The sequence below is a fragment of the Anabrus simplex genome, chromosome 1, assembly GCF_040414725.1.
Source record: "Anabrus simplex isolate iqAnaSimp1 chromosome 1, ASM4041472v1, whole genome shotgun sequence".
In the NCBI taxonomy this organism is placed as follows: Eukaryota; Metazoa; Arthropoda; class Insecta; order Orthoptera; family Tettigoniidae; genus Anabrus; species Anabrus simplex.
The window spans coordinates 1,482,071,233-1,482,095,552 of NC_090265.1; positions in this window are offsets into that span (position 1 = coordinate 1,482,071,233).

A 24,320-nucleotide genomic window follows, 5' to 3' on the forward strand; every position below is an offset into this window, starting at 1 on the left:
TACATCCTTACTATAACCCCTAAATACACTCATAACCATGTTCAGAGATCTGTACCCTTTCTTCTTCTTGTTTCCGAATTTGGCCGCCTATGGACCGCATTGACCTTAAGGCTTTCTCCTCCTCTTCTTCTTCTTCTTCTTCTTCTTCTTCTCCTTCTTCTTCTTCTCCTTCTCCCAGAACCTCTTCATCCTTTCACTTCTGATCTTTCTTTCTTTCTTTCTTTCGCAGATATGGCCAGTTTATGTCTACATTTTGGTGGATTCTTCTGGAATGTTTTGATGCTGCCCACTCGGCTTCTAAATTCTTTTCTGTTGTGAATCATATACAGGAGGTCAAATGCGATTGACCTGTCTAAAGCATTTGATAGGGTGGATCATAGGAGATTACTATCAAAAATGAGTGCAATTGGACTAGAAAAAAGAGTGACTGAATGAGTGGCTATATTTCTAAAAAATAGAACTCAGATAATTAGAGTAGGTGAAGTACCGGGCGAGTTGGCCGTGCGCGTAGAGGCGCGCGGCTGTGAGCTTGCATCCGGGAGATAGGGGGTTCGAATCCCACTGTCGGCAGCCCTGAAGATGGTTTTCCGTGGTTTCCCATTTTCACACCAGGCAAATGCTGGGGCTGTACCTTAATTAAGGCCACGGCCGCTTCCTTCCAACTCCTAGGCCATTCCTATCCCATCGTCGTCATAAGACCTATCTGTGTCGGTGCGACGTAAAGCCCCTAGCAAAAAAAAGAGTAGGTGAAGTTTTATCTGACCCTGTAATAATTAGGAGGGGAATTCCTCAAGTGCTGGTGCCTTCAATCCTACCGTTGGCAGGCCTGAAAAGGATTTCCGTGGTTCTCCTTCTTCACATCAGGCAAATACTCTGACCACAGCCGCTACCTTCCAAGTCCTAGCCCATTCTTATATCATTATCGCCAAAAATCTATATATCTTAGAATCAAAGTATAGTACAAAACTGTGAACCGATGCATCCATTTAACTTATGTTCTTATGAAATTACACAAATGTATTTTTGACCTGCAAGATTCACGGCGAGTGTTACCGGATCATTAACTTCTAAGTTTTATTTATAGAATTTATATATCCTAAATAACTTTTAAAATTATTAACTGTCTTTTGACTGGAGTGTACTGTTACAGTCGTAACTACTGAACGGCTGGGCTATGAAATGAAAAACCTTTCCTCATATGTGAATGTAAAGTTTACTGAACTGTGAATTACCTGCATACGTTCGCTTTGCGGCTAAGCTATCGAACTGTATCATTCCTTATGATGTGGTTCCCTTTCATGCTGCATTCGCCCTCGTCTCTATCACTTTCTCTGATGTGCTCAGCATTTCATTTCCTCGTTAAGACTTCCTTCGCCAATTTTCCACCTGCCTTATCGAAAGACCTCGGTGCACGGTGCTGGTTGGGTCTGCGATAAATTGCCTTTTAATGGAGAAACCCCTCATAGGAATTTATTCTCGTGTAGCAAGACCAGGGAAAAACGATCTATAGCGAGACTTGCTTGATCTTGAAAGTAAGAAACGAGCGAGAACTCGGAAGTATGAAATTACACGGTGACATGATGTAATAACAAGTCCCTATGTTTGTACCCATTCTTTAGTCTCCATTCAGTTACTGAGAGTAACATTAATGTGAAGAAAGTTAGTCAAACCGTGCACTGAAGAAATTGAATTAGGTTCTTGAGAAGATATGAATTAAAGTTTTGACATCGATAGGAGAGTACGTTCTAGTGCAGGACACCAAATTTAATTCAAGGGTTTGAAATATAGATATGCTCGAATTATTTATTCACGAAATAGTTTCAATTTCAACTGCATGCAAATGGTGTCTCAAAGACAGTCTAAATTGTGTTGATTTCAATTCTTGAACGGCCTCTAGGGCCTGGATAAACCTGAGAGCTTGGAACTCCTACTTACTTTCTGGTAACCAGATTTATTATTGAATCAGTAGAAGTATATATAACTGTAGTGATTTAAATAATTAAAATTAAGATATGCCTGAATATTAACACTTTTTTCAGTTGGCTTTACGTCGCACCGACCCGGATAAGTCTTATGGCGACGATATGATAGGCCTAGGAGTTGGAAGGAAGCGGTCTTTGCCTTAAGATACAGCCCCAGTATGTGCCTGATGTGAAAATGAGGAAACCACGGAGAACCATCTTCAGGGCTGCCGACAGTGGGGTTCGAACAAACTATCTTCCGAATACAAAATTAATTTATATTTAGTTCAACAACGCAAGTGAGAATAAAATTAGACCAATAATTATACACTGAATTCAAAACAGAGATGCATTAGATTTCTAATTTTCAGCGTGCTTACTGTTGTTCTTGTCCTAGATAGATGGTTGTCATTATTGGCGTAGTATGGCCTTCTGTTACACTAAACCACTCTGTGTTGTGGGTGGAACTCTATATCAGTAATCCTAATTGTCACACAAGATGTAAGTTGGAACCTTCTGCAAGGCAGCAAGTATCTATGCTACCTTAAGTTTTACAACAACAACTTACTTTACGTTGCACCGACACAGATAGGTCTTACGGCGACAATGGGACAGGAAAGAGCTAGGAGTAGGAGGGAAGCAACCGTGGCCTTTATTAAGGTACAGCCCCAGCATTTGCCTGGTGTGAAAATAGGAAACCACAGAAAACTATCTTCAGGGCTGCCGACAGTGGGGCTCGAACCCACTATCTCCCGAATACTGAACTTAAGTTTTAAATTATTGATCAAAAATTGCTTAGTGTTGCATCACCAAATTTTCCACTTCAATTCTCATTAAACCAAGAAGTTAAATTAAGGTCTCCTAACACTTACTTAACTTTGCATTATGAAAATTTAATCTATTTATTAAAAACTAGCAAATGTACCCGTGCTTCGCTACGGTACTCTACATTGTATACGGATATCGAAATAAATTAGTGCACATTAAGTGAATAAGATTTTTAAATTGGGTTTGTCTTGGCTTTATCCGAGAATCAGTACTGTGAAATCCACAGACGTTGTTTCCAATGAAAGTGTGATTTGCGGAATTGCGATGATAACGGCAAGTCCACTTGTTTACTGCAATTCACAACGAAGAAAGTAATTTTCATTTAACGGCAGACCCCATTGCCTAGTGCGCGGCCAAAATCGATTTGGGGAGGTCTCATTACAATGGCAGCCCCAATTCCTACTTTCAGATAGATTACAGTTGAGGAACTTTTATTATATTTGCAAGGACCTTCCTTACTGCCAGTCAAAAGTGAGTTGCGTTCTTATCTTTATAATGGCAGACGCATTTTCTAATGCCAGTCACACCGAGTTGGTGAGATTCCATTATAATAGCAGGCCACTATGCCTATCGTCAGTCACATTTTAGATGGGTCAATTTGTTTATAATGGAAGAAACGCTCCCTAGAGTTCTGCTAGTCGAATCGAGAAGGGAATTATGCATTAAAATAGTGCACAAGAGATGGAGGACGACCCCATTCTTATTGCCTGTCAAAGTCGATGTGGGGAGGACTGAAAACAATAGCAGAAGCCCTCCTTGTGACAGTCACTATCGATTTGCAATGTATTTAATACCAATGGCAGACAAACCCTTTCTAGATAGCTACAAATCGACGTCAATGAAAGAATATAGTCGTCATATGGAAGTATAAGGATGTTAACCATCATTTACAGAATAACTGTTGCTAAACGGTACATCAAATCGAAAAATGGATTGTACGATAAGACGCACTTTCTGGCCATATATTGGGGCCATCAGCTTCTCCCGTACCAAGTTTCAAATTTCTGAGATTTCTGGAAGTGCCTCATTAATTCACGTCTTTTTTCATTTTTAAATATTTATATATACATCGCTCCAGCCCGACTTGCTTTTATATATATAGATGACGGATAAGCATGAGCACGTTGAAAAGTGCAGGATTCCACTTCCAGATTCATATCTCCTAAACGGTTTATGATATTAAGAAACGGTTTGCGCCATCAGACGCCTCATGTATCGCTCTACATGTTTGTTTCTGAACCATTTCCTCGTATCTCCCACATTAAGGGGGTAAATTGAGTTCAAATTTTGAATAGGGTGAAATTTAGGTACATTTTTAACATTTTACATTACTTTTTGCCTACTTATTTATAAGCTAGAATCATGAAATTTGGTCCACATATGTCCCTTAATCGTGCCAATGTGCGCACCCAACGTGATGATCCTATCATACTTATAAGCGTGTCAAACAATGAAATATACTTGTAAAAATAACCAAATTTACGAACAACCCAGAAATACGGCCAAATTTAACGTATAAGGGAGAGAGATACGACAAAATGTCACAGGACCAAAGTTGTAGATCACTCCGAATTGAGGCGACATTGTGCCATCCGTTTTGTGATACGACTTACCGTTTAGCCAAAAATAGCTCAAAAGGAATGTCTGCACAGTCATTAAAATTGCCTCCATATTTCGATATCTTTGGGGGTAAAAAGTGAAAAATTTGAACATCTTGGAATTTTCCCGTCGGTTAGACACCAAAAGCTATAATTTTACCGAATTTCAATTGTCTACCTCGTCTGGCAGGTTGTGCCGCCATCTTGATTTGGGGGGACGGAGGATAAAAATGAGGAAATTCCCGAAAATTTTTAAGCCCACGAAACCTATAGGTTATCGTTTTGGATATAATATACGACTGTGTTCTTATGCTGAGCCCAAAATTTGAGCCCCCCCAGCGTGCCCCCATCAGGGAATTTTGAGAATTTCCGATTTTTCTAGGGATCCTGGGGTCATCAGTTTCTCCCGTACCAAGTTTCAAATTTCTGAGATTTCTGGAAGTGCCTCATTACTTCACGTCTTTTTTCATTTTTAAATATTTATATATACATCGCTCCAGCCCGACTTGCTTTTATATATATAGATTTACGGTGTTTTAGTGTACAATTTTATAAAACGTCAAGATATTAGAATTTCTTTAAAAATATAAGTGCCGCATAAGAAATTTATATTTTGTCTAGAAGTGTTCTCCCCAACGTCTACAATAAACACTAACATTTAGCTCTTATCTGCCCAATAATGTATTTTTCTAGTATTATAGTTTGGTTTTCATCTTGAGTTACAAATGCCGAAAAGGTGAAAATTTGAACTTCGGTAATGTATTGAAATGAACTGTCTCTGAATTTAACACAAATATTCCTTGAGTATAACGAAATTAACTGTGTTGATTTTGGTTTCTGTGATCTATGAGTAAATAGTCTTTTGGAAAGAACTTCATTTCGTTTTCTTTATTTCAGCGATTTTCCACCGAATGAATAATTGACTCACCTCGAAACGGACTATGAAAGACAGTGGTATTATTTTCGTTATTAGCAGGAATGTTTAAATTTGCTACAGATCGTAGCTCTACGAAGGAAACTGTGTGCACATGCATTAATTTATCAAATAATACACGAACTTAACCATATTCTGAGAAATTTATAACAACTCAAGTAGGAATGTGGAATTAATTCTATGATGTAAGATCCAGGATTACACTGAGCAGAAAGTTAATCCGACAGACTGCAATACCGGCCTCTGGTCATCTGTGATATCCTGTTCGTGTCGCGTGTGAAGGGAAGGAAGTCGTGAAGTGGCGCACGAGGTTGCCTCATTACTCGCCTTCCGGCCGTCGCGACGCTATCGCTGGGCCAGCGTCTCACCACAAGACAGCCTCATCTTTCAGTGAAAGCGGCGGACCGGGACGCTTCATTACGATATCAGATGCTCACTGGCAGTTAATGACGTGTTCGCTTACCAACACTTTTCAAGTACACGAGATTCTACCTCACTATAGACTTCCTCCCTGGGAGGCAAAACAGTATTCAGATATCCTTTTTTCAGGTTTTAAATAACACTTAGCACTAATAGTCCACAGTTTCTATTCTCTTATCTGTCCCTCACGAAATAGATAAAAACATTACGTGGTGGATGTTGAGTGGAACAGCGCGTCCATCGGGTTAATACTTACGTGTATTAACGTTAAGCAAGCAAGCAAAGCAAAGTAAGGTCATCACAGAGCTCGATGGATGCAGTCGCTTAAGTGCGGTCAGAATCTAGTATTCGGGATATAGTGGGTACGAACTCCACTGTCGGCAGTCCTGAAGATGGTTTTGCGTGGGCTCCCATCTTCACATCAGACAAATGCTAAAGCTGTACCTTAATTAAGGCCACGACCACTTCCTTCCCACTTCTAGCCCTTTCCTTTCACATCGTCGCCATATCTGTGTTAGTGCGACATAAAGCAGCTAGTAAAGAAAAAGAGGAAGATCATCTCCGTACAGGCCATTAGGAACCTTGGAGGAGTGGAGGCTACTATCTGTTTCCTCCCTACGAAGTGGGACAGAGTTGTAAGCCCTATGCCAGCCATTTTTGCTCACAGGAATTAACTCGGTACTCATTTTTGGTGCAGGCTGAGTAAATTTCAGATCCTTATAATCTTTCCAGAAATGGAGATCTCTTTTCTAAATTTTTCGGCTTCCTGACGGAGAACCTAAACAGTGTTTTTTTTGAGAGAAGCGATCATACCCTCACTGCTCCGACTAGATAGCCTATGTTACTGTTGTATATTGGTACTGAAATGACTGTCTTCAGATACAATTAATGGTAAGAATAAAATTCAACCGCCACCTTCGTGATTGCTGTTTACGTGGATAACGGCTCAGTTTCCAACATTATTCAAAATTCCTTCGAAGAGGAGTTCCATATATTGTTGACTTGACCCCGCGAATGTATGAAGAGCTCCCTGGAAGGAAAGGTTTGCATCTCCGCCACGGAAACTGAATGATTCACCATTTGTGAACATGAAACCCCGTTATACCCCAATAAAAACAGGATCTTCAGAAGACTGCAGTACTGTATAGTGTGGATTTTAGGGTTGAGGAATGCGCCTTATGAAGGAAGAAAAAAATATCGTGAAATGTTGGTTTACTCTTTATCAGTCCTGGTCACAAGAAATTAGTTGTACACTTTACTACTGAACCTTAATGCCATCCTGCTTTCTTCATTCGGCTGTCCATTGGTAGAGATTCGTCTTCGGTTCTTCAGTGGGTCAAAAAAAATTTCAATGACTATACTAATGAAATAAAAGCAGGACAGGAACTAAGATACTAACTTGTGAGTGATAAATCAACATATTACATTTGGTCAAAATTTGTTACAAAAAAAACAACAACATAGAAATTCCCCTTTTTAAGAAACTTAAACATAAAATTTATCAAATTATGGATCTATTCCCCACACAAATATGTTTCAATACAAGTTTCTCGGTGACGTTAGGTACCTTATTTCTTTTCTGGAATTGTGAACTTCCTAGTCTGAACAGGTATGAAAACCATCGTTCTTAAACGTTCATTAAACATGGGTAAAGATTAGCAAGGTTTGCGCTACAAACTTCCCTTAGAATTAGGGACACAAATACATAAACGCTCGTCCAGGACCACAAATTTATCCCCCAAAATATTCACTGACTCTACTATTGGCACGATTTCCAATGGATGATTGAGTTCATAAACACTCATCCCTTCTGTAAGCATACAGTCGTATTTCCCTTGTAACTAAGACACTGCTATGACAACAATTATCACAACAAAACACACTGAAAATATATACACGTTAAACATTACACCTTTAAATACACATAAAAGTAAATGCACTTATCTTGACGGGTTGGTAACATCTGGGGCACCTGATTAACCCTCCTAGAAAGGTCATAGACCTCAGTGAACCAACAGATAAGCAAAGAAGCAAAGCCGTCGGGTGGCGGTCATCATTCAAAACACGGTCCTGTAACTGGCTGTAAATACAAAACGAATTCCAGATTCCTAAGAACGGCGAGTTTTCTACACAGCTGGCGCTTGTATGTCAACACGGCCATGGCCCCCTTCTTTCCTCGTGAAAACAAGAGCAGTCAACTCTGAGTGAACCATTCCGTCCCTCACTGGGGCAAACTTCACAATCCCGGCAGTCATAGCCTCTCAGATAACTCTTACAGTATTATCACATTGATCTGGTACAATTATCCCCAGACTCGCAAATCACATCATATAGGCCACGACGCATACTCTAACATCGGACTATCTGAAATATATTCAATATTTATTTATTTATTTAACATTCACTAGGCTCCGGTTCGAGCCTCCCACACAGCTGCGAATTAACCTGCCGGAATTTCCTTGAAAACCCTCACTAATCAACGATGGTGACATCTAGTTCACAGCCTTCTCTGGATATCTGAAATCTCATACTTATAATTAATCTACCATACATATCCAACTCTTTAGGATGGCTAGTCCTCTCAAGGATCTTCTCTCAGTTCATTTACCATAAGCAATTTCGCCCTTAGCCTCTTAGCTTAGCTCTTAGCTCTGAAACTACCGTAACTCCAGACAAGACAAGAATAACATTGTACACTATAATATTTCAGTGAATGAAACCTCTTTAATGCCTGTCCCTCATATAACCAACTAACCCAAGCCAAGTTATATACACTAACATTACACATACAACGGTCCTGAACCTATCTAAACTAACACATGGTTTGCCCTAGGCAGATTAATGATTTATATACAGTAGAAATTCATGAACCTCGCTATTATCTCCCAAGTGTTTCTGCAGCTCACAACGGTCCATGGTAGTCTCGTTCATCGGGTCCTTCTGGATGATAGTTAGAAGGTCTCGTTTCATCTACTTGATCTGCGGTTTCTCGTGCCCAGGTCCGTCTGGATTACAGTTGGAAGATCTCGAGCTTAGCATTAAACACAATGACAGATTAAAACATGTTCATTACTTCGACCTTTATCTAGTTTTCCCTTTGTGCTTCATTTGTTTATCGTCCAATAGCGCCATTCTTTGTCTACTCGCACGCCCTATCCTAGCATTCAGCTTCGTAGTTTCAATTTTGACCTCAATGAAATACTCGTCTCTCCTAGTTAGTGCACGGACTGCATTGGTTAATTGCCAGTACTAGTACACTACCGTAGTACGGCTCCTCTTCTACTGTTCTATAGACTCGTATCTAATCACGCGCACAACCTTCTTCGTCGAACTCTGATTCAGAAAGCATGCATGTCCCCTCGTACTACTCTTTTATAATATCAGTAGGACGACGCCTAGCTGGGGAAATCACAGACAGACAACAGCGCTAACTATTTGTGTTGGATGGGTTTCAGTTCCCACGGTATGTTATATCATGACAAATTTTGAATATTCGACATAACTTAATAGATATAATCAACTCGAGACACTAGATAAATCCAATCAATATTTTTTATCGTTCCAGTTGTCTGTCATGTGCCTCCTAGGCATAATTACCCGTTAATCTCGCAAGTAATCCAGTACTGTTTCTTCCCGCTTTTTTATACTTGCAGTTAGCATTTATTGGCTCGGTTAGCAGAGTTGGAGTTTAATCCGCGAGACCCGCTCGCGTTCTCCCTTCGCTGGTCTACCCGTCCCCGTCGTGGGTGCTGTCCTAGTTCTGGCGCGCTTTCCTTCGTTCATATCCACGTGCTAGTTTTAATATATGCATGAGGTGTTCGATAAATGACAATACCACGCAGATAAAGTACGGTGCACTATACACTGCAAAATTATCTGTCTAGACTTGTATATACTATTGCATGTGGTTGATGGCCACGATATTTATAACCTCTGATGTATGAATCACTAACAACCTTGCATTGCCGGAACTTCTATACGCTTGTAGTATATAGGACACAAATAATCTGTTGGAATTGCAACATATATATTAAATTATAAACATTCCTTGATAATTTTGCCAAATATCTCTGCCGTGTTTGCGTCTATTGAAAATAAATAGCCTAACATTTGTCGTGAATACAATCACATGAACTCATTATTCAAAATGTCCGACTCGTTGGCTGAATGGTCAGCGTACTGGCCTTCGGTTCAGAGGGTCCCGGGTTCGATTCCCGGCAGGGTCGGGGATTTTAACCTTCATTGGTTAATTCCAATGGCCCGGGGGCTGGGTATTTGTGCTGTCCCCAACATCCCTGCAACTCACACACCCCACACAACACTATCCTCCATCACAATAACACGCAGTTACCTAAACATGGCAGATACCGCCCACCCTCATCGGAGGGTCTGTCTTTCAAGGGCTGCACTCGGCTAGAAATAGCCACACGAAATTAATTATTATCATTAAAAATGTGCATTAATTTCTTAAAACTACATATTAATTTCTTAGTGACAAATTAACAAAACATGTTTAGTTTAAAATCTAACGTTGTCACAAAATATTTCGCACCACCTGGATTGCAGAGTTACTAGCTGCTTACGACCGAAAATAAATAAAAATAAAATAAAAATAAATAAATTATGGGAGGAACGTACGCTTTCTGTAACGAATAACATGATTGATTTGAAGAATATACACAAACCTACCATAAGCATGACACATTATTTGGCCAAGTGCATCCGTCTCTAGATGCATGGAAATTACAATCTTCGTCTTTGTATGGCGTTACTTCACTTCATGTGATGAGCCATTCTTTGACCATTTGTGGCATGCTGCCCACGTGATGGTTGAGGCTGTCCTTCTCCACCATGCCCCACTCTTCTACAGCAGCTTACCGGAAGTCGTTCAGGGTGAGAGGTGGGTTCCTACGTCTCAGCGTAGCATGTTTCGGCTGGCCCTAGGCATATTGAATTGAATTCATGCCAACAGACACCGCAAACCATTTCATTCGATTGATTTGGGCATCCCTGAAGATGTTAACTTGACGGAAGCTGCACACGTGCACAATGTCTCCAAAATATTCTCGGTATGGCCCAACAATGGACTAAAGTATTCATTCCAGATAGTGTGTACTGGTCATAGTTCCCTCACCGAGGAAGAACGGTGCCCTATATCTATACATGATACCGGCCCAAGTCATGGCGGATCAGCCCCTCTATTGGGTCTATGATATGGTTTATATGACATCGTATGAGGTTACTTCGCTTTCTCCACACTCTCCTCCCACCATTACCGCGAGTCACACAAATTCTGAATTCGTCAGTGAAGAAAACCTATGGCCAGATTGCAGTCCAAGTGTTACCTTACCCACCTGCACTTGACATTCACGATCATATGCTCGCCAAGGAACTCTGTAGTGTAGGTGAGCTCTATGAAAATTACTTCGAAATGTTTCAGTAGCTACAGCCCTCCCAGTTGCCATCAGGAAGGCATTGCACAGCCCTGCTGCGTAGTCTTCTCAGTTGTTGCGAGCCAAGATTTTCAAGCAGTGGTCATCAGCTTCTTTTGTCGACGTACCTCGGGCGACCATTACGAGAATGATGTAGAACCGTCTCACAATGTCACTGTGGTGAACAGCAACCAGTGGGGCGAGGACTTGCTGACGCAATGTAACAATATGTGTAGAGGTAGATTACTATCTAGTGGTATGAAAACTTAGCTGCACACGAAATAAGTCTTGTATGCGGGCGAGTCCATATACTGTAGCGTGAGTAGGAGGGCAGGAACGTTCATTTTGCTAGTTGCTACGGAAGCGTTCATGTCGGCTCCTCGTAATTGTAACTGTACGTCGGGTTGAGATCTGCAGTGAGCAGCACAGCAGTAGTAGTTACGCCCTCCACTACCTTCTTTCCCCTCGTTTCCCCTCAAAGGTCATGGCTCTAGTCAAGTTTGCTATCGAGTGCTATAATGACCCGTGAGGGCATGTTTACACACTGAACAGACCTAAACTGTGTTCTATGAATGTGCTTAGGGTTCTACTTACAGTACTCTACATTCTTCTCAGCTGTCCTGAGACCGTGTGTCATACTTCCACGTATACCTACCAGGTGACGTCATATTAAATTTTGACGTCTCTTTGTAACTAGACCATCGAGTACGCTGGCCGTGCGGTAAGGGTTGCGTAGCTGTGAGATTGCATTCTGGAGATGATGGATTCAAATCGCACCATCGGCAGCTCTGAGATGGTTTTCCATGATTTCCTATTTTCATAACAGGCAAATGCTGGGGCTGTACCTTAATTTTAACGACCTCTGGCTAGAGAACATATTTACAAGAATATGATAGGTAGATTACAACAGAGATAAATTTCTTGTCCCATCATCGTCATAATACCTATCTGGATTGGTGCGACGTAAAGCAACTTGTACAGATGTAAAGCAGTGTATTGAAACGAACATAAAGACCCAGTCCCCGAGCGAGAGGATTTAATCAAACGTAGTCAAAATCCCCGGTCCGGCTGCGAATCTGCACCGAATATCACTATTCAGACCATTCACTGAAGGAACTGCATGACGAAGTTAGTAAATAAATATAAATAATCAAATAAATAAATAAATAAATAAATAAATAAATAAATAAATAAATAAATAAATAAAAGGTGAGGACTGGCTTATGACTGAGGTACTAATACTTGATTTGTAGACTGTTCAATTACTCCAATTATCGATATAACCTGAACTGTCCTATCGTTTTCATTCGTGAAGCACATTTAAATTTAAATAAAGATACTTGAACATACAGTAACTCACTGAATATGCATGTATGGCAGTATTTATAATTTCAAAGGCGATAAAAATGTATCAATAACTATTCCATTTTTCAGGAAGAACAGCACTGTGGATGCATCGTGTTGGGGAGATCATTATTATCAACTAATGAAAAATATGCTGGCGTGTTTTATCGTAGGTGTCATACGTCTCACACCTCTGTGCTACTGTCGAACCCTTGTGTTTCCGTATTGGTCTTTCCTTTTCTCTTTGTGAGGCGTGTCAACCCATTGACTTGAAGTACTGCTACAAGAACAAGTATGTGACCCTTTGTTTCACCCTTCCCCTGTCTACCTTGTGAGGCTCAAGTGACAAATACGAATAATGAAATCGAACAGGGCTTACTACCTCTCTCCATGGAATGTAATTAGAGCAAAGATCTTATAAAGAGAAAAACATATAGTATCTGATACTTTTCCCGAAGAAATCTCTTAACCATACTTCTGATACGAGCTGATGTATAACTTTGCACTTGAATAAAGGATTAATTTAACTCATAAAAGTTAGTGTAGTGAGTTATCCTCTAGCGACTTAATATCATTACAATCAATATCCTGGTACAAGCTGTTAGCATTTCACCGGTGTACCACTTTACAAGCAGTCTATAATAATAATAATAATAATAATAATAATAATAATAATAATAATAATAATTGTTACCGTGGTTTAGTGAATCAGCAGAGGTGAAAGAAGGTGCCGGGATGAATGGGTCTAACTACCAAAATCGAAGTTAATATAAAACTGTAACAAGGTTATTTTTTCTCTTCTTTTTTTTAACAACAAGAAACAATGCAATAGGTACAAGAAGCAAAAATTAACTCTAGGAAAGATAAGATTGGTGGTATAAACAGAACTTGGGCTTCAAGCCTTCCCTTTACATTTTCTGAGCTCTCAGCTCACAAACACATATTTACCAAAGGGCAGAAAACCCCTAATACCTGGAGCCCTTGTTCCCAACTTTGAACCTCAAGCCTCCTAGAGGCACTATTACACACTGGAAAAGAGCTAACACGCTCTCAGTTTTCACGCCTATCCAAGGCAAAATCAGACTTTACCATAGATTGCCATCAAGGCACGACTTACAACAATGACACGGGGGTATCTTGTACTCAATCTACTGGGCCTTAGTAGGAAAAGAACAGGTTAAGTAAATGGCCTGAAATACCAAAAAGAATGGAGGCGTATACTTGCACTCCTAAATACACATTTTAAAACCTGAAAGGCACTAGGCCGATGAAACAGGGGCTATTCCCAAACTATGGAGGTGACTCGTATAAGGAAGAAATTTAAAACATTGAGGAAAAGAAGAAAATCATTTACCAAAACGTAGTCACCTCAAACAAATATGTAGGTGAGCTCGAGAAATCACTCTCTATCCCCGAATTACAGTTACCAATTTACTTAAGTTTTTACATAAACTGGTAGAAATTTACATATTTGTAAAGATGGGTTACATGGTAAAGGATTCCGACCTTTCCCGCGGGTTAAACTGCTGAGCTAGCAAGAAATAAATATGTTAAGCGGCCATTAACTTACTGAGAAACTGCTGCCAGAAGAAAGAGGCACCTCCCGCCTCCTACTACACGTCCATACACAGGATTAGATGTTAAACAATTGGCCGAGAGACAAGAAAATCAGCAGGTTTTATACCCTCGGGGAAGGTTCAAGACCTTTAATGAATGATCAAGACACACCACGGAGTTTCATTGGTTAACATCAAAAGGTACACACAAAATCGAAGATGAAATACGGGATTCGCTGAAAATTAATTACAGAAATTATTGATTGGTTAACTTCGGAACTGGCGGAAGGAAAAGATAAATATTGCCAACCCAAGAATGAATGAACAAAATTTAGTAAAAAAAACCTTATAAATACAAAATTTCTTCAAATAAAGTTCCTTCACTTCGCACCAGGGTGCACGAACATAGTTTTTTTTTGTAGTAGAGACATCTATGAGAGAATGTCCACACTTCTTGATAAATAGTAAACAAAAACAAGTCGACATTCACACAGTGACATCTTCAGAGGAAAAGTTTAAGTTGGTCTAGTTCCAAGTTCAGTGTTTCTCCAGTAGAGGAGTTCTAATTGGCCTAAGATTTAAACGTGCGGCGTAGAGGTGTACCACCCGGTACAATAATAATAATAATAATAATAATAATAATAATAATAATAATAATAATAATAATATGGGTTTTACGTCGCACAAACTACTCTTAACGTTTTTGGAGAACTCGAGGTGTCAGAATTTTGTCCTGCAATGTTTCTTTTAAGAGCCGTTAAATCTACCAGTTCGAAGCTGGCGTACTTGAATTTATTCTACTTATAGATCTTTTTCCTGTAGGTTTTACGTCGCACCAGCAGGCGTCATCGCCACATTGTGACAGGGCAGAGCTAGGACTGGGAAGGAAGCCATTGTTGCCTTGTTAAAGTAGAGCACCAGCATTTTCGTGGTGTAACAATATGAAAGAAAGGAAAACCATCTTCAGGTTTAACAACAGTGATGCTCGAAGCCACTATCTCCCGAGTGCAAGCTCACAGATGTGACTCGAACCACGCAGCTAACTCGCGCGGATCGGGTGAATTGGTCGCGCGGTTAGGGCGCACAGCTGCGAGCTTGCATCCGGGAGATAGTAGGTTCGAATCCCATTGTTGGCAGCCCTGAAGATGGTTTTCCTTGGTTTTCCAAGGTTCACACCAGACTGTACCTTAATTAAGGCGACGACCTTTTCCTTCTCGTTCCTACGACTTTGCTATCCCATCGTCCACGAGCCTACTATGCTGGCATAGCAGGGGGAGAGGTGATACTCCCACGTGGCACGTCCCAGGTGGCGGATAGTGGGGCGGGGGGTCCTAACCAGCTAGCCGGCGGACTTGAGGGAAATAAAATACCTCTTGCGGACCAAACACACAACCCCCTGTGGGTGGGGGGGGGGCGCAGACGAAGAATACACCCACGGTATCCACTGTCTGTCTTGAGAGGCGACTAAAAGAGGCGACCAAGGGATGATTGAATTAGAGCCATAAAACTACTTGTGATTAGTAGCACCACGCGGGGAACACCATGGGTAGCTTTAACTTTCACGTAATACCACTATGTTAGGTACGAAATAGGTTTGTGATTAGTAGCACAAGAGTACGGTGCCGACGTTTATAGTAGGCCTACCTGTGATTAGAAGCACTATATGAGTGACGCAATGGGATGAGGGAACCCATGGTTCTGGCTTGCCTATGATTAATACCTACTATATGTGGAACACCATGGGATAGCGCGAGTCTCTGTGGTTAGCGTTGCGTGTAAATGGCGCCGCAATGTGCGAAACAACATAGGTCTGTGTTACATGTGTGAATTTCATTACCTGTGAGTAGTACCATAATGTGTGGAATACTGCGAGTCTACGCTACTTTATTACCGCACCGTGACAAATACCACGGTTCTACTTTCCTAGCGATTATGAGGGGCCGATGACTTGGATTTTGGACCCCTTTAGACTAAAAGCATAATCGATTCAGTATTATGTTCTAGACGCATTCCCTTCGTCAGTAACACTATAATTTCACGTCAGTTTCTGTGCATGCGAGACATTGCGGGTCGGATCCAATGATCATTTTAAATTCATATTCATGCAACCATTCTTCGTCCTCACGTTTTCAGTTCTGATCAGTGGAGGATTTTGGACTTTTAATTTGTTATTCCGTTTCGTTTCATTTCGCAGAATTAGGGGCCAATGACCTAGATGTTAGGCCCTTTTAAACAACAAGCATCATCATCATCATCATCATCATCATCACCTATCCCATCGTCGCTGTAAGACCTGTCTGTGTCGGTGTGACGTAAAGCAATAAAAAAAGAGGAGAAAACGAAACTCACTCGGTACTTAAAGAAATTAATGGGAGGTTAATTTCTCGATACTGAGGGCTCAGACGGTTAGTAAAAGTCCTAATTCTTCCCTAGGGGTTTCAATGCCCAATACGTTGATTTATTTGTTATCATCTGCCCCCACCTTTTTTTTTTTTCGCAAGGATACTTGTCTTCCTCATAACAAGTTAACTGACTAATAAGAGTAAGTTATTAATAAATTAGGATGGCGACAGGTTTTAGATCAACCTTTACTCATCCAATTACGAAGTAACACAAGGAATGCTTTGAAATGATAAATGCAAAATGGGAAATAATTACAATGTTCCTCGTGAATTAAGTTTAAGTTGAGAGATGTCTTAATTGATTAATATTCTCCGGTTAATAACAGTGGGGATTACTTCAAAATGAAACAACACGAGATTGTAATATTATAGCGTTGTATTAGAATACACGATTTAAAAAAAGAGGTTCTCACCTTCCATGTAAATCAGAAGTGAAAATAAATTTAGTACACCTGAACAGGAGATTGGACTAGCCAAAGAGGAGGCAATATAATTGAAACGTTTGAATGACTTACGTCCACAGCCGTGCATAAACATTTCTCTCCTTATTCAGCTGCCACTCTAGCCTGACAAGCGAGGCCACGTGAACTGCTTCAAATACTATAATTGTCTTGTTCTTATTTGTTTCTGTCAGTTCTGGCACTGACTGGCATGCTGCCCTGGACTGTACACTTCTTGCTACAATCTTTCGTGATATAGTATTAGTATTATTTACTAGCAAGATACCCGTGCTTCGCTACGGTATTATACTGAAATTTATAATTGAATGCTTATTGTTTAGAATATGTAATCCGCTGGAATTCGCGATCTGACTCGTTTACTGCGAGAATCCGCCAAAATTTTGATCAGACTCGTTTTCTAATAGATTACGGCAAGTTTCCTCCCATTTTTTCAATCTTTCCCTCCAGCAATCGATTTCGTACTTCCCGGGCTAGGTCTAGGTATTCCACCCGGTCAGTTGGGTCCCTAAATCTTTACCATCTTTTCCTATAAGCATTTTTAAAATGGATCAAATCCTTCAGGAGATCCGGCGTGGTGTCGTCTTGGGTGCCTTGGCGGTACTGAACCCGCGGCCGGACTATATTCTTAGTCATTACCCGTCCAGGACCCGTTTCCAGCGCGATCCGCGCATTTTTTGACGACGGTCCAGAACATTATTATTATTATTATTATTATTATTATTATTATTATTATTATTATTATTATTATTATTATTATTATTATTATTATTATACATGTTCTGGACCCCACAGCAAGATGCAAGACCGCTATTTGGCGGTAAATTACACCTGTCATTGTCATTGTTGACAATGTGACCAGCGCCATTGTCGCGCGGTAGGCAAGTGTGCGGGATTTCTGGCGATACGAATGACATACTTCCGTGCATTATTGACCGTATTATAAAGGTGAACAATTTGACGGTCAATCTCATTCCTATCGTTCATTTCAAATGTGTTTACATTTTTATTTATATGCCAGGAGAATCTACTGTAATCTAAGAACGTTCTCCGAAGGAAAAGATGGCTGTTGAAAACGAACCCAGGAATGATTAATATGATCGGTTTCTGATCAGAATAATTACATCGAAAATATACAGCCTGTTTCCAGTCATTCGACAGTGCCAGGAATGGAATGAATAAAGCCCCATCTAGCGCCGACAATACTAACTGTGCCGGCTGCCGAAGCACACCTCTGCGGCAATGATCGATGAATGACAAATGAAATGAAATATTGGACAGTGTTGCTTGAATGAATGATGACGGGGAAAACCGGAGTATCCGGAGAAGAACCTGTCCCGCCTCCGTTTTGTCCAGCACGAATGTCACATGGAGTGACCGGGATTTGAACCACGGAACCCAGCTGTGAGAGGCCGGTGCACTGCCGCCTGAGCAACGGAGGCTCCTTATAAGTACATTATGAACAGTAAAATCAATTGGTCTCACCTCCTTTTACACCTCACCGCCGTTAAGTTTATTTACCCCCCCCCCCAAAAAAAAATTAAAAGAAGGAGTGTTTCTTTATGTTTAAAGGAGATTCCAAACACCAATGTTCACGTCTATTAACTTCAGTTTTGAGATATAAGTAACCCCATAAAAATAATTCACTTTTTTGACTTCCTTGCACACTCCCCCCCCCCCCAAGTGAATTTCCGGCAAAAAATAGTTGTTTCTTTAATAGTAAAGAATCTTCTAAATAACAATTATCACGACTCGATTTATGTATCCTCATGAAAGGAATTCAACTCCTTTTCACTCCCCCCCCCTCCAAGATGGTCTCCCCCAAAACGCGTTTTTCTTTGTTTGTAAAGCAGATACAAATACCAATTTTCACGTCTGTAACAACTTAAGTTTTAATTAGATGTATGTATTCTCATACAATTAAGTCAAATAATTTTTCAATACTTTCACCCCCCCCCCCCCACTTTATTGGATTTTCCGAGAATACGTGTTTCTTTACTTTCAAAGCAGATTCAAAATATCAAATTTCACGTCTGTAACATCTTCATTTTTGAGATATCAATAGCCTAATTAAACGAATTAAACACCATTTTCAGTCATGTTTACCCTTCCCCCTCCACCCAAGTGGTATTTCCGAAAACTAAGAATATACCTTTCTTTATTTTTAATACAGATAAAAAATACAATTTTTCACTTCTGTAACATGTTAAGCTTTTTGGTATATACTGGAAAAATTCTCATTTTAAAATTTCACCCCTTTTCAGTTCCCCTTAAGTGGAGTTTCCAAAAACAAATCACCTATGTTTCTTTACATTTACAGGAGATTCCAAGTACCCACTTTTTACGTCTGTAACATTTTACGTTTCTCAGATATTCTGTAGATATATTCTCTCAAAAAATTCACCCCAATTTGTCACTCCAGTTTAACCGCCATTAATTGGATTTTTTAAAAATGTGGACTGTAGTTCCAAAAGAAAAGAAACCGTGGCAAAAAATGTGAAGTAAAAAAAGAAGAAACAAACTAAAAACCGCACAATACAATACTTCTGAACCGGAAACTAAACCTAAAAATCGTATTTAGTTGGTATTCAAGCCTGCAGTTAATAGTGATGGGAAAGACGCTAATTTTATGTGCTGAACGATCTGCGGTGAATTTTATGTATACACTAGCAGTTACCCGCTGCATCTCGCGTGGATTTCGTAATTTGATAAAAGTAATCGTTCCTCGGTACTGTACTAAGACATTGTCTGAAATTCCCTAAAGCATAAAACCTCACTAAATAATTTTGTTTCATCTACCGCAGAAACTCTTTGTAAACCGCGTTTGTGGTATAACCTATTGGGGCTAAGACGACCATGCAACATAAAACTGTACACGTGAGAACGTCTTCTCTCAAGTAAAATAAAGATACACTGACTGACAGAGCAAATGCAACACCAAGAAGGAGTGGTCAGAACTTTATGCCAATTGCAGGGTAGACTGACGTCACTGAGGTATGCTCATGATGTGAAATGCGCCGCTGTGCTGCTCACGTAGCGAACGATAAATGGGACACGGCGTTGGCGAATGGCCCACTTCGTACCGTGATTTCTCAGCCGACAGTCATTGTAGAACGTGTTGTCGTGTGCCACAGGACACGTGTATAGCTAAGAATGCCAGGCCGCCGTCAACGGAGGCATTTCCAGCAGACAGACGACTTTACGAGGGGTATGGTGATCGGGCTGAGAAGGGCAGGTTGGTCGCTTCGTCAAATCGCAGCCGATACCCATAGGGATGTGTCCACGGTGCAGCGCCTGTGGCGAAGATGGTTGGCGCAGGGACATGTGGCACGTGCGAGGGGTCCAGGCGCAGCCCGAGTGACGTCAGCACGCGAGGATCGGCGCATCCGCCGCCAAGCGGTGGCAGCCCCGCACGCCACGTCAACCGCCATTCTTCAGCATGTGCAAGACACCCTGGCTGTTCCAATATCGACCAGAACAATTTCCCGTCCATTGGTTGAAGGAGGCCTGCACTCCCGGCGCCCGCTCAGAAGACTACCATTGACTCCACAGCATAGACGTGCACGCCTGGCATGGTGCCGGGCTAGAGCGACTTGGATGAGGGAATGGCGGAACGTCGTGTTCTCCGATGAGTCACGCTTCTGTTCTGTCAGTGATAGTCACCGCAGACGAGTGTGGCGTCGGCGTGGAGAAAGGTCAAATCCGGCAGTAACTGTGGAGCGCCCTACCGCTAGACAACGCGGCATCATGGTTTGGGGCGCTATTGCGTATGATTCCACGTCACCTCTAGTGCGTATTCAAGGCACGTTAAATGCCCACCGCTACGTGCAGCATGTGCTGCGGCCGGTGGCACTCCCGTACCTTCAGGGGCTGCCCAATGCTCTGTTTCAGCAGGATAATGCCCGCCCACACACTGCTCGCATCTCCCAACAGGCTCTACGAGGTGTACAGATGCTTCCGTGGCCAGCGCACTCTCCGGATCTCTCACCAATCGAACACGTGTGGGATCTCATTGGACGCCGTTTGCAAACTCTGCCCCAGCCTCATACGGACGACCAACTGTGGCAAATGGTTGACAGAGAATGGAGAACCATCCCTCAGGACACCATCCGCACTCTTATTGACTCTGTACCTCGACGTGTTTCTGCGTGCATCGCCGCTCGCGGTGGTCCTACATCCTAATGAGTCGATGCCGTGCGCATTGTGTAACCTGCATAACGGTTTGAAATAAACATCAATTATTCGTCCGTGCCGACTCTGTTTTTTCCCCAACTTTCATCCCTTTCGAACCACTCCTCCTTGGTGTTGCATTGTCACTGTCAGTCAGTGTATGTCTTTTTTTTTAAGGAGATTCCAAATACATATTTCCACATCTGTAACATCTTCAGTTTTTGAGATATTTGTATCCTCATGAAAATAATTCAACACATATTTCAACCCCCTCTCCCCCCCCCCCGAAGTTGATTTTACCCCCAAAAAATAAGTGGTTTTTTTATTTTTAAAGATGATTATACACCCATTTTCACGCCTGCAACATCTTTAGTTTTTGTTTTAGATATAAATATCCTCAAACAAATAATTCAACAAATATTTCAGTCCTTTCATCCCCCTTAAGTGGACATTACGAAACCAAAAGAATACGTATTTCTTCCTTTTTAAAGGAGACTTTAAATACCAATTCTTACGTGTGTAGCAACTTCAGTTTTGGAGATATCAGTACCCTAATGAAAATAATTCAACCCCTTTTTCACTCCCTCTTACCCCCACGTTAAATGGTTTTTCCAAAAAAACAAAATAATACCTGTTTTTTTATTTTTAAAGTAATTTTTGCTAGTTGCTTTACGTCGCACCGACACAGATAGGTCTTATGTCGACGATGGGACAGGAAAGGTGTAGAAATGGGAAGGAAGCGTCCGTGGTCTTACTTAAGGTACAGCCACAGCATTTACCTGGTGTGGAAACGGGAAACCAAAAAAAAACCGTCTTCAGGGCTGCCAACAGTGGGGTTCGAACCCACTATTTCCCGGATGCGAGCTCACAGCTGCGCACTCTTAACTGCACGGCCAACTCGCCTGGTTTTTTTTAATATTAAAAATATCAATTTTCACATCTGTAACATGTTAAGTGTTTGAGATATAATGTAGATATGCTCATCTTGAAAATTCACGCCAACCCACATTTCAGTCCTTTTTACCCCCCTCCCCCCTTAAGTGCTTTTTTCCGAAAACAGAATAATACATGTCTCTTTATTTTTAAAAGAGATTATAAATACCACTTGACGTCTGTAACATATTAAGTTTTTAGATATACTTTAGATATGCTCAGGCTTTATGTGTACCAATTTTGGTTGGCAGCTATGCCCTAACGTACACGCATAATATCGCTGTTGTAGAATCCTGGAGCTGACGTTGCCATGGTTGGGGCAGTTCATTTCTTTGTCCGATTCCGAGAGAGCAGAGGTAGTGTGATACCAATATCTCCATAACGGTTGGTTTTAGGGCATTAAAACATGGTTTTCGGGCCCGTAGGGCTTAACGAGTTCTGTTCTTTGCGTCAAGGGGCTGAAAATGAGCTTTGTCTCGACCTTGCACGACAAGTTCGATATTTCGCCTATATTAGCCTATTATTTTTATATCTTTCCCGTCACCCCCCCCCCACCTCAAATTGTTTTGAAAATAATATACAGCCCATGTCCCCCAGGGATAATGTATATTTACATTAGTAAAATGAGTTTTAGAATAGGTCCAGTAGTTTCTAAGATTACCCTCCAGATATACACAAACTTACAACATTCGCACTTTCTCTTTATTCTATTAGTACCGTATAGATTAAATGAGTCGGACTGATTTTGTCTTTTCATGATTAGATAAAAATCTTATGAACAAGGTGTGTTTGAATGACGAGTATTCTAATATTTGCGTGTCATCAGACTCCACGACTATGCCACAACCTGCCAAAGTAATGAAGTTTTCTTTTCGTGGACTGACGTTCGTGATGCCCTTATTCCAAGAGATGAGCTGGAAAGATATTTAAAGCAAAATTATGGAATGGAAGAAGATAGATGTAGTGTCCCATTGGAGAACAAATGAACAAAACTATCCAAACTTTTCACCAGATCGCTAAGAAAGTATTATGTATGCAAGCATCAAGTTCAGCTTCAGAGAGAAATTTCAGTTCAGCGGGCTTCATTCTCAATGCACGACGGTCTCTTCTACAACCAATGTTGAAGCTCTTCGTTTCATTCACAGTAATTCCATTCCACCGCCATTAGAAATGATCAATAAACTACGCACACTAAGTAAATGCTATGTTCAGGTTTGTTTTTGTTGTTGGCATATTGCACGGCATTTAAGTTTGTCTTTTTTCTTTTTTTGCTTTGGGATAGGGAAGGCCTAGGAATTGGAAGGAAACGACCTTGGCCTTAATTAAGGTACGGCCACAGCATTTGCCTGTTGTGAAAATGGGAAACCACGGAAAACCATCTTCAGGGCTGCCGACAGTGGAGCTCGAACCCACTATCTCCCGATTACTGGATACCGGCCACATTTAAGCGACTGCAGCTATCGAGCTCGGTAGTTTGTCTTTTATTTTGAGGTAAACGCAAATGAAGTCCCATGAATACGCTTAGTGTTCTTTAGATTCATTTTTCAGTCAATTGCAGAAGAATATTAGTTTATAACAAAGTTTCTGTTTGTTTTCAATTATTATTATTGTTATTATTATTATTATTATTATTATTATTATTATTATTATTATTATTATTATTATTATTATTATTATTAGAGTGCAGGAGAAATCTCTACCGTTTAATTTCAAAATGCGATTAGCCTACTTTGAAATGTGTTATTAGCGTACGGGAATTCGTAGAGTGAGTGATCCGAACAGTAGTGTGACGCGAACATTTCGTTGAAATGAAATGTCGTATGGCTTTTAGTGCCGGGATATCCCAGGACAGGTTCGGCTCGCCAGGTGCAGGTCTTTCTATTTGACACCCGTAGGCGACCTGCGCGTCGTGATGAAGATGAAGTGATGATGAAGACAACACATATACCCAGACCCCGTGCCGTAGGAATTAACCAAGTAAGGTTAAAATCCCCGACCCGGCCGGGAATCGAACCCGGGACCCTCTGTACCGAAGGCCAGTACGCTGACCGTTCAGCCAACGAGTAACATTTCGTTGTCCACGGCGCACATGTTATTGCGGAGAAGTGCTCAAGGTTATTCCACTGAGCCCGCCCAGTGCGGTGGACTGCGGTGGGCTGTATGAGACCAGTGCTGTGGGCCAGTACGCTGCCGCGTCAGAAGAGAACGGCACTGCACGGGCTGGGCTGCCGGAGCCCGTGGGTTTGAAATGTTGCGCGGTGGGCCTGGCTGCAGGGCTCTGATT